A 14,255-nucleotide genomic window follows, 5' to 3' on the forward strand; every position below is an offset into this window, starting at 1 on the left:
TTTGGAGATTTTATGCATCTGTCACATGGCTTATTAACTGGGTGATAGGCTGTAGATTAGAAAAGCGCTAGGCCATGGACTCCTTGGCTCATAGTAGTAGGGAGGGTCATAGGAGGCCTTCTAAAACTCTTAGTCTAGGTAAAGGGCTCTTGTTCATTGGATCTGAGAGCAGTATTGCCCATGTATATTCCATGCTTTTGAGTGCCTGAGTGTGTACATCTGGAGCACTCTCTCACTGGAGTATCCTTTATCCTCTGTTGTTGTTGTTTATTTCTTTATTCCTTCATTTGTTCAGCATCTGTTGGATACTTACTGTACCAAGCTCTGGAGACAAGAGAGAAAAATGAGATCTCCATTTTCAATGATCTCATAACTTTTCAAATTTATAGCTCGTAATAAGTACTAGACAGAGATCTGTTGAATGTTCTTGGCCATCCAGGTCTTACTTGTATCCTGTTCTTTTTTATGCTGCTTTCTTCCCTGTCCTAGCAGCAAATGATTATAGATTCTGTAGAAGAGAATTGAGAAGCAAATACCTTGAACTTAGGAGAGGTGGCTACCCCAGCTTCTCTCAGTGGCTCTTGGGCATGGTGTACTCTTGGCCTCCTTTGGCAACCCTCCTCCCCCAGTCCTTCAGAATTCCCACCATCTAGCCAGACACATGGCCCCAATGACTCTAGAACAGAAGCAGATAAAAGGCCTCATCTGGCAGAGGGCATCCATCCCTCAGAGAGCCTTCTGAGCTGTTCTGAAACAGCTGGACCCAAGGAGCTGTTCTACCTGATGACCCCAGACAACCCCCTGCCTACTTGCCACAGGGCCCTTTTGTGGGGCTCCTGCCTGCAGAATGAATTACATCCAAGTGAATATATCTTGTTTGCATGTTAAAGTCACTCTCTGTATTTAAATCACTAAGGACACTTCCTAGATCTTTCACCATGGAGTGAAGGTGGTCATTATCTAAGGGATATTGACAAGCTCGTGCTCTTAGAAAACTAATCATGACATCTGGGTAACTGAGCGCAGGTCAGTATCAAAGCTCTCACTCTGGGTGTTGGGAAGCTCATCAGACTGTGTTGAATTCCCTTTGCTGGCTAAATTGGTACATTAGGGTAAAAACGATTTCCACATTTGCATAGTTGATTTCATTACTATCGCCATTATTGATGCCCAGCTCCTCTGAAAGAAAGGAGCCATAAAAGCAAATAAAATCACTTTGCGATTCCATTATTGGATAAATTACCACATTACTGTCTGCGTTTCAGGGCTAAAGCCATTCCCCACATTTGCATAGTTTATTTCATTATCATTATTAATAACAACAACAATAATAATGATGATGACTAGGATCCTTGAATGAAAGGAACTAGAAAAATGCCACAGCCTGGAGCAGTCTTTATGGACTAGCCTTTATCACTAAGAGTCCCTTTATCTGCTGTGAAAACACAGCTACTTCCTGGAGTGAACCAAAAGCTTTTCACAGACTCCTACGTGAAATTGAACTTGTGGGGCTGGCTTGCTGATATGAAGAAGTGGCTGGTTACTCATTGTGACTACTGAAGATTGAAGTTGGGAGTCCTTGCTTAGTGACTTGTGTCCCTTTAGGAATGGTACTCAAAATGTTCAGAACCTCAGCCTTCTTATCAGGGGAATGGGCATTATGATGCTTGCTTTGCAGTGAAGAGCAAAGGAAATGGTGAATGTGAATGGAGTCTGTAGGGCATGAAGCTGTCCACAGGTTTCAGAGACTTATACCCTTATGTTGAACATTGAAGTGGCCGCTGTGGCTGGCATGCTCTCTGAGAATGCTGTGTCATAGTGACAGGAGACGTCCTAGTTGGTCCTTTTGGCTGGGAGAATGTTCTAAGTCCTTCCTTACCTCTCTAAACCAGTATCCTCTAAAACAAGTAGGGAGAGAATACTAACTCATAGTTACCAATTGGATATTTACAGATAGCTCCTCTGGTCACAAACATTCCTGGGCTGATTGGGTGGCCTCAATAGTGCTTTTTCTTACACAGCAGTTTTCAATTATGTACATCTTTTCTCCTTGGCTGTGGAACCAAGAAGTCCAAAGTCTTTTTTGTCTATTAACTCTGAGGTCCTATTGCTAAAGGAAGGTCCACTGGTGGCCGTCTCTGGTTCGCTGGAGAATTTTCCCTCTGGTTTTGTTTTTATTATTTTATTTTATTTCTGCTGCACCAGGGGCTCCAAAAAAATGAATGTGTCAGTAAAGGATTTGACAGTATGTTACGACAGTCATCAATCCACCAAGCCCTGTGGCCATAAATAAGCTTCATACGCTGCCACACTAAAGAGGACAGTTTTTCTTCTCCAGGACATTGAAAATGTCACAGCGAGGGAATTGTTTGTCCCTGTCTCCACGGCAACGCCACCAGCACTTATCATTAACTTTCACACCAAGATTTTAATCAGCGCTCTTTGCGGCCTGAGACCAAGTCAACATCAGCCCAAATTTTCAAAGCCGTTATTCTAATTATGACGAGAAAGCTGTAGATTGATGAGCTGAGTTTTCTGCAAGGACTGGTGGCAGTTAATTCTCATGACCTGCGTGGCTCGGGGAGTCTCTCTTAGAGATGGAGTCTTGAAAGTTCGATTATTAGTGACAGCTTGTAAGTGAGAGGAGCCTTATCTCTCCAGAGAGTGTTGATAACTTGAGACAAGGTTTAACTAGGAAGTAGTGAGACAGTGGAAGGAGGGGAGAGCGGGGGAGAAAAGGAAAAAGAAAGTGCACACTCTATCTGCAGCCTGCACCCAGCGTAATGAGAAAATACGGACAGGCACAATTTCACAAGTTGTAAATTCTGGTAGCCTTCAGTTGTAAATTCTGGTAGAGGCTGTTTTACTCGGCTATCTGATAATGTGTGAAAATATTTGTCCCTTTGCTTCATAGGCACGGGCAGGCACTGTGTTCCAGAAAATGCATTCAAATTCCCAGCTCTACTGCCTTGCATTGCTTTTTAGTTTCCTTTGGTCGGGGACCTCTGGAAACAAAAATGGGATTTTGCAATTGAAATGAAGCAGTAATTAATTTTTTAAATAGACTTCTTTCCATTTCTCTTAACTGACTCTCACCCCAGCTTCTTTTGATAGTATCGAATTTCTAGGGCCTTCAGGTTGGTGATGAAAGGGTAGTTAGAGTAGCCCTTAAAAAGTCTTTTCCTTTCTATTTCTGTTGTCTTTCGTGTTCTCTGCCCTCATTCATTTGGCGGATGTATGTACTCACTTTCTTGGCCTTGCGTAGATGATACCTGGGCTATTGACTCCACGCCTTCTTCGAGTTTGCCTTTGTGAAGTGGTGTCTATTTCCTCTCCAGACTTAAGACATTCAGCTGAGCCATCAGTCTGATCAGGACAGGGCTGGGAGAGATGGTCACTGTGTTTGTCATTGAGGTTCCACTAGCCAAAGTTTTTTGTTTTTTTTTTTTTATCTCCTCATACATTCTCCAGCCTTTACCCAAAGGAGAGTGCTGGAAGGCAGCATAGTGAGGTCAGAAGAGCCTCATCTGAGATTCTGAATCTCACTTTTAATCCCAGAAGGAGCCTCTCTTTCAAATGGTGATGATAATATTTGTCTAGCCTACCTCACATATTAAAGGAGAAAATAGGAAGTCAAGTGCTGATACTTAATGTGATCGTTGCATTAAATATATGTATACATGAGTGTTATCAGCTGTCTGCTTTTTGGGTTTGTCTTTTCTATAGCTAGAGAATGGTGCCATACATAATGATAGCCATACATAATTCCCCAAATTATCAATATTTTCACATGTTTAAAGTGCTCACCGTTATCTCCATTATCTTTGTTAATCCCCCTAAGAACACTGAGGCACAGAGAGGTAAAGCGTTTTCTCCTGGTCACACAGTCAATTAGAGGCTAACCCTGGCATGCAACTGTCATCTTCAGGTTCCCAGCATGCAGCTCCTTAGACCACACTGCTTACCATATTAATAGGCTGGGATTAACGAAAAAAGCAAACCCAATTAGTTTCTGTTGCAGCCCTTTTACAATCCTGTCTTGTTTCCCCGTGTGTTTATATGTATGTTTTAATAGCATTCCCTGCCTTTTATGCTGAGGTTGCTCGAGGTATGTTTATAATGGTGGCATAATTATAATAATAAAATACAAATCCATCCACAGAGCGAGCTCATTACCGACTGGCCAGGTAAAACAAATAGGCTTGGCGCTGACGCCAGAGTGAGGCAGTTTATTTCTAAGGTGGTGCTGCTTTGAAACACAAGATGCTTTGCACTTTCAGCAAAGAGGCCCTGTGTTCTGAACATAGCTGGAGTCGGGGGTTCAAGGTCAAGGCGGTAATTGAGATGTCCGGCCGAGTTGCTTTAATATGGTCTGGTCCTTTTAATCTCCTTTTTCCAGGGGACAGATGAGAAGCAGAAGGGGAAATCATTCCTCCTTGTTCTGTGTAGCTATTAGATCTTTACTCGAATATCCAAGTAGGTCCTTTGGTATTCAAACTTCTGGACATAGAGTTTCTAATGTATACAAAAGGGAAAGTTATTGATATAAACGGAGCCATAGCAGAGAGAGAGTGTGTGTTTTTTAAAATGCCTGTCTGTCCTTGTTAATTAGAAGTGCACATATTGGGAAATTAACTATGAAATACTAAAAATGATAAATTATTCCTTATTTGAAAGTATAAATTAAAGGTTTAGTGTATATAAAATTTGTCATGTTTAATTGCAAGTTCAATTAAAATTCAGGGTAATGATGATTTATACAGGTTTCTGTGTAATTTGATATTCATTAGCTTAGCCAGACACATGCTGATATTAGCTCGTTAATTATGTTTCCTTTTGTTGAAGGCAGCCTTGTGAAAGCAATCTGCTCAAAGTTTTCTAAACTCATTCTGCTAAATGAATATTTGGCAGCTGTTCATGTTATTGAGATGGTCACTGTGGCTTCATTTCACTCATAGGCAGCATCAATCATACCTTCTCTGTGACAAACAAGGGTTTCTCATTACAAACCCATTTATGAAGGTTATGGCTGACATTAAAGAGTGATTGCCTGGTACTCTGCTGTTACTTAACAGTATCGTTGGAGTGGAGCTGCCTTTAATGTCTGTGCCTCCCACATGGTCAGACTGTTTAAAACACATGGAGAGGGAGGGCAGAATCACCACCGTGGTGGCCTCAGTTCTGTTTCTGACACCACTGCCTCAGACTTGGGAATCAGAGCCTGGGTCTCAGGAGAAGGATCCAAGCCTCTGCTTAGGCTTCCAAGGTGTTCTGTATCCAGTTAATAGGTGTGCTTGTTGAGATCCATAGAGGTTCAGAGTTTCTCTTGTTAGAAACACATTGACCGTGAGCAGTGGAGTTGGGCGTGACTCTTGGAGACGTAAAAGTGGAAACACTGGGCTGACTGAAAGGTGAAGGGTTCCAGAAAGAAGCAAGCATATCAACCATTATGGTAATGAGATGGAGGAATCACCAGTTAGCTGGAAAACGCTGTGTAACAGACCTGTGCCCTGTGTCTTTGGATGATTTTAAATATTTTATGCACTTTTCAGAACTGTTATCACATGATCCGCATACTTGGGACACTTTGAAAAGGCAAGTCTTGTCTTTTAGGTAACAGCTTTCTTCCCCACCCAGCTATAAAGCAGGTATTATATTTTCCTTTTGACAAGTGAAGGGAACTGAGGCATAGGGAACATGATTGACTTGTCCATCGTCACTTATGTGGATACAGAAAATGGCCAGACCTGGGGCTGTTGGCTTTCCTGCACATCACAGTGTTGCATTGAGGCCTCTCACAATAAGTTGCTTGTTTCCAATTATGTTTTCTCTCCACCAGGATCCTCTTGTAGGGAGGAGCCAAACACTTGGTAAAGGGTAGGGATGTTGACTCTAGGCTGACCTGTATTTTAGTTTCAGGCCATTTGCATGCCCATAGGTAGGGAGTCTGGTTTATGATGGGAAACTGCAATGGAAATCCCTTAGGTGAGATTGTAATTTTGTGTTTCTATAGCTGTATTTATACCTTTGCGCATTTTTAAATTGAAAACTTTTAATGACTCTTATTTATTTATTTTTCTTTAAGAGCCATGTCTTATGCACTGAGTCTTGCTTTCAGGCGTCTCTTTCTCTTGAAGTCACTGTGGAACAAAGGGTTGACGAGCTGTCCACCAATGCTGTCCTCCTCCTGTGAAGGGACCACATGCCCTCTTGCTCTGAGTAGAGCCCAGTGACCATCGGCTCAACATGCTCTCTGTGCCCACCTGCCAGTAGGAGGACAGGACTCTGAGGCCTGAGGGTTGGTGCAGTCACAACGTGGACAGAGCCTAGGTCCTCGAGTCACTGTGTGGAAGGCCCCTGTTAGACACGTATCAGACTGGATTTTTTGTAAGAAAGAAGTAAACATCTGTTCTGTTAGGGCCCCAAACTTTGTGGTTTATCTATCACAGCAGCTCACCATACCTGTGTGTGTCATGTGTGTTAGTTGCTCAGTAGTATCTGACTCTTTGTGACACCGTGGGCTGTGACCCACCAGGCTCCTCTGTCCATGGACTTCTCCAGGCAAGAATACTAGAGTATGTAGCCATTCCCTTCTCCAGGGAATCTTGTTGATCCAGGGATTGAACCCAGGTCTCCTGCATTGCAAGCAGATTCTTTACCATCTGAGTCATACCTGTTACTTTCTTTATTCATCCTACAGATATCTGTTAAAAACTTTAGGCTAAATCTTAGGCTAAATGTTGGGGACCTAAAACTGAAAAAAAAATTACTATTCCTGCCCCCGGGACCTCAACAATAAAGTAAAGGAGCTATGCAAGTAGAAATATTTCACCCTAGTGTAGCAAGTGCTGTCGAATGGGTTTAAGAGAAGCACACCCTAAGAGGGAATTTTTTTTTTTTTTCTGAAATATCTCATGAAGTAGAAGATTTTAAACTTTAGTATTACAAGAATTTTTTTTCTGGGTTAGATCATATGTGGAAATCTCCAATTCATAAAATAGAAATAAATTGAAGAGGCTTTGGTAGAAAATGGGGCCTGTAGCTCACAGAACCTCCCTTTGCACCCCCTTGGCCTCTGGGAGGTGTCCCTGCAGGTGTGGAAGCCTGGGGCTGTGGAACGCCATCTGAGAACCTGCAGAGAGAAGTACCAGCCCATGGCACAGTGTCCTTTCAATGATCTGTTGTTGTTGTTGCATTTCTATAGGTTAGGGTCCACAGTGGCTCTTTTTATAGAATGCTTGTCTGTAGTCAGTGGAAGTTTGCTTGTTGTTGGATGGATAGTGTTATTCCTGAGCTTTTTTTTTTGACAATTGCTAGCTGCTTGACCTTGGACAAATCCTCTAACCTCTTCTAACCTGCTTAGTTTCTTTATATGTGAAACAGGTATAATAATGGAGTCTATCCTGTAGAAGTTTTGGAGAATCGAGCAAGTTAACATACACAAAGTTAATAATATACACATTTACCAAGCTGTCATGTGGTGCATGTTCAACAGTATTGGCTATCCCCACGCCAAGTATTAAAAACACATTATATTTGTGAGTACTTCAAAATTTTGACCAAATAAACAAAAGGATACAAGAAACTAGCTCAACATTTGGGGAATAATATTTTAGTAATAAGATGCTGTAACCTCTGACAGCTAATTTGTGATTTCCTTTTGATTCTATGCATCAAAGTCATCTGATGGTTTTCTGGAAGTTGGAGAGATTGCAATTTTTCCTGACTGTATAATATAAGGAAGTGTATCATAGGAGAAACTCAGTTTTTTTTTGTTTTTTTTTTTCCCTCTCACTTCAGCCCCCAGGCCCTTATGGCTCTTGACTATGTAACTTGGAACTTTTTATTTTTAAATTTTACCACCTATGTCTTTATTAATACATTTTGTCAGTGTGGAAAGCCCTCTGGTGGTCAAAGTAATTCCTCTGTGGCTCTTAGAGACAAATGGAATAAAATAATTTTCATGTTAAAGATCTGTCTTCAAATTCTATTTTTCTCCTTTGCTGACTTCTTTGTCTAATTAAACCATAAAGTAATTTTCCATGGGAACAATTTCATTCGAAAGGTGTCTGGGGACCAAATAGCCGTAGGCCAGTTTCCCTGGTCCAGATGAAAATGTGTTAGTGAGGATGTTAACATTTTGGACGGTTTATGTGCTATCACCCTGGGAATGAAAGTTAGTATCATACACTGTAACATGAGGATTCTGAGACCTTTATATTGTGTTAAAGCTGCAAGGAGAAACTTGGAGGTTGTCCATTTTCTAGAAAGGGAAACTGAGGCCCAGGAAGAAGTGAATGGCTTAAGATGTTGTCATCTTAAGGAGCAGAGCTGTGAGTAGAAGCCAGGTTTCCTGAGTGCTATTTCCTGTGATCTTCCAGCCACAGTGCTTGCCAGGTGTCATAGCTGCATCAAGCCTATAAACCCCTGGTCTCCTGACAGGTCTCAAGGTGGCCAGGTCTCATCAAACTAAGCCAGACGAAGTACAACTCATACACTGTCTGTGGGTTACTCTGTCTCTTGCTTGGAATAAGACAGCATGCAGGATTTTCTTTTTCTAGTTTAGTGTTGAAACTTGGTTGGTTGTGTCAGCTGGAATGATCTGGCATGAACAATCACCCTCAGCATATCCTTTCCATTAAACAGCATTTCTTGGAAAGGATGTACATTAATCTTGACTGTGTGCTGGCCACTGCAACTCATCATAAAGATGAATGACTGATAGGTGACCTATGTCTGGTGTCCTAGGAGGGTGGATACCTTGGAGATGCAGAAACATCTGTTCTGCTCTGAAATTGGCAAGACAAGCTGGCTTGTCCCTCCCTTGCCTGATGCTATTGCCTGAGCTTACATTATTTTTCTTTAAGGCTTTGGCTATGTCTGATGTTGGCTGGGCCTGAGGCCATTTCTTTCTGCACCCATTGTGACATGGTATGAGCACAAGGAAGCTGGAGGCATGGGATGGGGGGGTCCTTCTGGAGGGGTGGGATGGGGGATGCTCTCCATCCCAGTTCCTGGGTACTAGCCAGTACCACCTGGGAGGCTTCCATGGTGGACTTCCCTGGTGGCTCAGATGGTAAAGTGTCTGCCTACAATGCGGGAGACCCAGGTCCAATCCCTGGGTTGGGAAGATCTCCTGGAGGAGGAAATGGCAACCCACTCCAGTATTCTTACCTGGAAAATCCCATGGATGGAGGAGCCTGATAGGCCACAGTCCATGGGGTCGCAAAGGGTCAGATGTGACTGAGCAACTTCACTTTCTTTCTTTCACCTGGGAGACTGAGGTGCCAGAGGCTGTGTGAAAGCTGCAAATTCGCGGAATTGCCCAGAATTCTGTTGTGTTCCTGGATTGTTTTTCTGGATATAGATGCATTTTCTTGAGAAGCTATTTAATTCCTTACACTATCATTACTGTCCTCATGGTTAAAACTCATAGGAACAGGGTTGGTGTGTAATGCTTAAATGAATTAGATAGCATTTGTGAAATAGTAGCCAATAAAATGGGAATTCAGTTTATTTAGCATTGTCTTATTTGGGGGCAGGACTCTGAGCTAAATCACTCACTGTTCCTCAAGCAGCACACATAATTTGAGTCCCTATACTGAAGCTAGGCCCTGAGAAAATCACATGTGGCCCCTGCCTTCAAGGAACTTGAACATGATTTCCTTTGCGTGAGAGTGTCTTGCATGCCTGCTGCATGCACAGAATCCTGCTGGGTGACTGAGGCTGTAGAAGTCCATGCTGTCTGTAGCAGATGCTGTCGGTCTCCCCTGTCCCCTAAAGTCTTAGAGTTTCCATGCACACCACCCAGTGACCAGCCACAAGCACCTGCAACTGTTTGTCTAAGAGCTACTCTGGTCACTGGAGCGTCATTGCCTGTGGGAGGGTAGGCTGGACTTGCCAGAGAATGAATGTCCCTCAGTAGCAGCCTCACCTGCACCAGTGATTGACAGGAGTTGGAAGATAGACTCCCTGTCTTCCTCAACTGGGAAAACTCTGTGGCACATTCTTTTCTGTCTCAGAATGTCCCTGGCTGCAGTGAGCTCCAGCTCGCCACCATGGTAACTTGCTCGATAAAGCACCATGCACCAGTATTCACTTCTTTCCCTTCCCAGTCTCACTTCCCTCTTCCCCCACTCCTGGGATCACGTCCCCTCAAATATTGTGACTTGAATCTTTGTCTCAGCATTTGCTTCTGGGAGCACTTGGACTCAAGAGTCTTGCATGGTCTACAAATTCCTTTGGTAGAAGTTATATTCTGATGAACCTGGCAAAAGATATGCACAGTGCTGGGGTAGAGTAGGAGGGATATATGGTTCAACAGAAACATTTGGGAAGATTCTTGGAAAAGGTTACATCTGAACTAGGCTTTTAAGGATTGTTAGGGTTTTTGTTAGGGAGCTCTGATAAAGGGAAGGCATCTCAGGCTGAGAAAACAGCTTTTTCAGAGGCCTGGGGGTGGGAGGAATATGAGGTGTACTTGGTGAGCATCTGGTATGGCTGTGGTTCAGAGATCATTGGATAGGATGAGGAATATAAGGAGAGTTACTTGGGGATCTGATTATGGGTTTGAATGTGAGGCTGACACAGACTATTTTGAAGGCAGTGGTGAGGCTTCCAGTCATCTTAGCAGTGAGGGGGTAATATTGTCTTTAGGGATGAAGGAAGGAGCAGGAGTCATAATACATGAGAAATATAAACTTTGTAAATGTGAGGCTATGGTGTGACCTCTAGTTGCTGGGGATTTCAAACTGAGGGAGAGAAAGTGTCACTAATCAGAGTAACCAGGGAAATACCAGGGAAGGGGTAGATGCCAAGTTGAGTCTATTCATACACGGAATAAAGGGAAGTTAGAAGCAGGGTATTCCAGATAGCACATGCAAAGGCCTGGAGGCAGGAATGATCTGGAATCAGGGACTCCTCTTGACTTTTATGGGTTCCAGGCTCTTTGGCCCACTTTGTAGGCCCCTTCCTGCATAGAGTAATCAAAATAAAAGATGTAAAGACAGATCTACTAATAATATACATTAAAACCTTTTATTTGGGCCTAAAGTTAATTTTTTTTTCCTTCTTCTCCTAAAAGAAATGTAAGCATGTTCTGTAGTCACCTAAAGTCTCATGGACTATCGGCAGTGTGCTCTCTGTGCCTGATGGAAAAGTCAGCCCTGCCTGACTTCAGGGGATCCTGTTGATTCTGTTTCTCTGAGGCTGAGCTAGGCTGTTTCACCTCTTCTCATACTGCTGTGGGGTTTCAGCATTAAATGGAAGGAAACCTCTGAGTTCGTCATCCAAGCCCCAAAAGTCCCGAAGGCACAGTTCAGGACAGCCTATCTGGGTGCTCCAGCAGCTCATGTCACAAAGTCCCCAGGGAAGAGTAGGGGGATGGGGAGGAGTCATGGAGCCCAAATAGTTATGTCTGAGTTTTTGTCGGTTTAGGTCAGTAAGCAAGCTTGGATTTGTGGTCTTCCCTCTCAAATACCTTATGAACTTATCCTTCAAAAGGCATGTCCCTCTGTGCATATGTGGACGCTCTGCCTTTGGCTGCATTGCCCCTACTTGTGCATTTCCATGGTCAGTGGTGCCAGGGAAGCTCCTTCCTGCCTTCCTGTGTTTCTTCAGAAATGATGACAGAAAAGGGAAGGTTTGTAAGTGAAGTAATACCATCTGAAAAAAGGTGTCTGCAAAAAGCAACCTCAGTGAGAAGACTGCCCGATGTTTTTTTTTTTTTTCCTCCTTTTCAAAAAATAGTCAAAACACAGGCAACACATACTTGTAAAAGGATCAAAAAAAGAGAGAAAATTGCAGCTGGCGGTTATTTTCTCCACTGTTATTTGGTTGCTCCTTAGCTTCCAGCTGTTGAAATGGCGCATTTATAATCATGGGTGTTTCACTTCTCCTGGCAGTGTGTTGTGTTTTACTCCAAGTTTAAAAATGAACTTATGACTTCATTAATCCCATGTGCTGGGAAAAGAGAGGTGCAACCTTTTCTGTCAAAAGATTTGCTTCCTAAGGATGTACATCTACTGCCATGCAAATGCATAAAATTAGGATTTTGGTGAGCAGGGACATACTTTAACAGATATTTTTAGTTCTCTCTCCAAAGTTGAGAAGCATAATTCAATGCGAATGTTTTCTCCAAATATCTGAGCCCCATTTTCTGGTGAGATAGATCTGTTATATTAGTACCCCCCCGCCCCCGCCTCAGTAATCTGTGGGGGATACATTCCTAGACGGACAGAGGTTACCTAAACCATGATTATACTGAACCCTATATATGCTATGTTTCTTCTGATACATACACACCTATGGTAAATTTTAATTTATAAACTAGATAGAGTAAGAGAATATTAGAATTACCAGTATCACTAGTCTTGTGCTTGGGGACCATTATTAAGTAAGATAAGGATTACTCAAAACAGGTGCTGTGATACTGTGACAGATGATCTGAAAACTAAGAGAGGTACTAAGTAACTGTAGCTACTAGTTACCTGTAACTAGTAACTGCAGTTACCTGTCAATAAGTGACAGGTAGGAAAGACTCACCTTCCAGCAGGAAAAGGATGAGATTTCATCATGCTACTCAGAATTTCATGCAACTAAAAACTTCAGAATTGTTTATTTCTGAACTTTTAGAGGTTTTTGGACCACGGTTGACCTCAGGTAACAAGTGGCATAAAGCAAAACCACAGATGGGGGGGAACTATCCATAGTTTCTTTGTATGGATCTAAAATTATGAGTGATGTATCTTTGTCAAGATGTCAGCTAAAGTACAGATTTCATAGTTAGCTAACATCTCTTATGTCCTTCTTTACAATTGATCTTTCTTTGTAAACTGGGTTGACTTAAGAGTATTTGGTGTCTGAGTTACAAACAACTTTCTCAGTGCACAAAAAGTCTGTTAAGTAATTATTTTAAATGAGGATGAGATGGTTTGGTGGCATCATTGACTCAATGGACATGAGTTTGAGCAAACTCTGGGAGATAGTGAAGGACAGGGAAGCCTGGCATGCTGCAGTTCATGGTGTCGCAAAGAGTTGGACATGACTGAGCAACAAGTGAAGAACAATAAGTCATTCAAATGTATCAGTAAACAGGTGTTATTTTGGAAACACAGGGCAACAGAACCTCTAGTGGCTGTGGCCCCATGAAGAGGTCAAAGGCTATATGGTGAGATTTAATGGCAAAAGAAAAAAATACCCCTCTCCACCAATAAATACTTATTAGACCATTTTAAAAAAAATGTTTTTTTTTTTTCATCTCGCTGGATTAAGTTAGTATGTCATCCTGGCTACAACTATCATAGCTTTTTGTTATAAAGCCAGAGAAATTTAAGGCTGACATGGACCTTAGCAATTCTTATGTGTCACTTTTTTTAACAGTTGAGAGAACTTGAGGTTCAGAGATTAAGTGACTCGCCCAAGAACACAGCTTGAAGTATCAGCTCGTCATGACTCTGTGTTTGCGTTTCCAAGTTTGGTGTCCTTTTTAGAGTCAATTACCCTGCCTGACCTGAATTCAGGTGGCAGAGGCTGAGGAGATGAGTGGATTATGGAGGTGAGTAGTGATGATCTCTTCAAGAGGTTGTCTATCCCTGTAGTCCTGCAGGGAATAAGAGAAGAATGCAGATAGCTAGGATACCAGTTCATCACATAGGTGTCGTGGAGGTGGCCATACTCACTATGGACATAGTAAGGGAGACATTCCACCTTGTGATTGTAATAGAAAAGGCTTCTTGGAGGATGCAGTATTTGAAGTAGGTCTGGAAGTAGGTAGAGTTTTTGTAGGCACTGGAGTGGACCTTATTGGTGCCATTGGTGTTAATACTGTCCAGGGGCACACAGATCTGTAGAGGAATTGGAGGGGCTTGGCGGCTCTCATAGTCCTTTTTTTTCTGCATCTTAGCATTCAGCTCTGGGGGAATGGATGCAGGGAGCTCCAGGCCTTGGGTATTCATGTATGTGTATACGTGTGTCTTCACCACCTCTGCCCACAAGTTGTTCCTGTGAGATGCTAATTCTGCAAATACAAAGCACCAAGAAGGTTAGGCTGTGGATGTGGGGAGGGATTTCAGGCATTGGCAGCAGAGGTTGTCCAGCCCATGTGGCTCTTGCTGGCGAGGCCAACCCTGGAGCTCTGGGCTGGCAAGGCTGAGGCAGCAGAGGTGGAGATGGCCCCCACCTGGAAGCAGTCACTGCCTCCCCATGCCTCATCTCCAGGAGGTCACCATCTCCAAAGATGCTGTCTCGTGTCCTGT

At 42.8% G+C, this 14,255-nt stretch overlaps 1 protein-coding gene across 3 annotated transcripts in view; it reads left to right on the plus strand.

Moving 5' to 3' along the window:
• Window positions 1–14,255, plus strand: part of LRMDA (leucine rich melanocyte differentiation associated) — a 1,173,646-nt gene that overhangs the window by 493,624 nt on the left and 665,767 nt on the right. The gene's annotated exons all lie outside the window — the stretch shown is intronic.

The sequence above is a fragment of the Dama dama genome, chromosome 15 (assembly GCF_033118175.1).
Source record: "Dama dama isolate Ldn47 chromosome 15, ASM3311817v1, whole genome shotgun sequence".
Classification (NCBI taxonomy): Eukaryota; Metazoa; Chordata; class Mammalia; order Artiodactyla; family Cervidae; genus Dama; species Dama dama.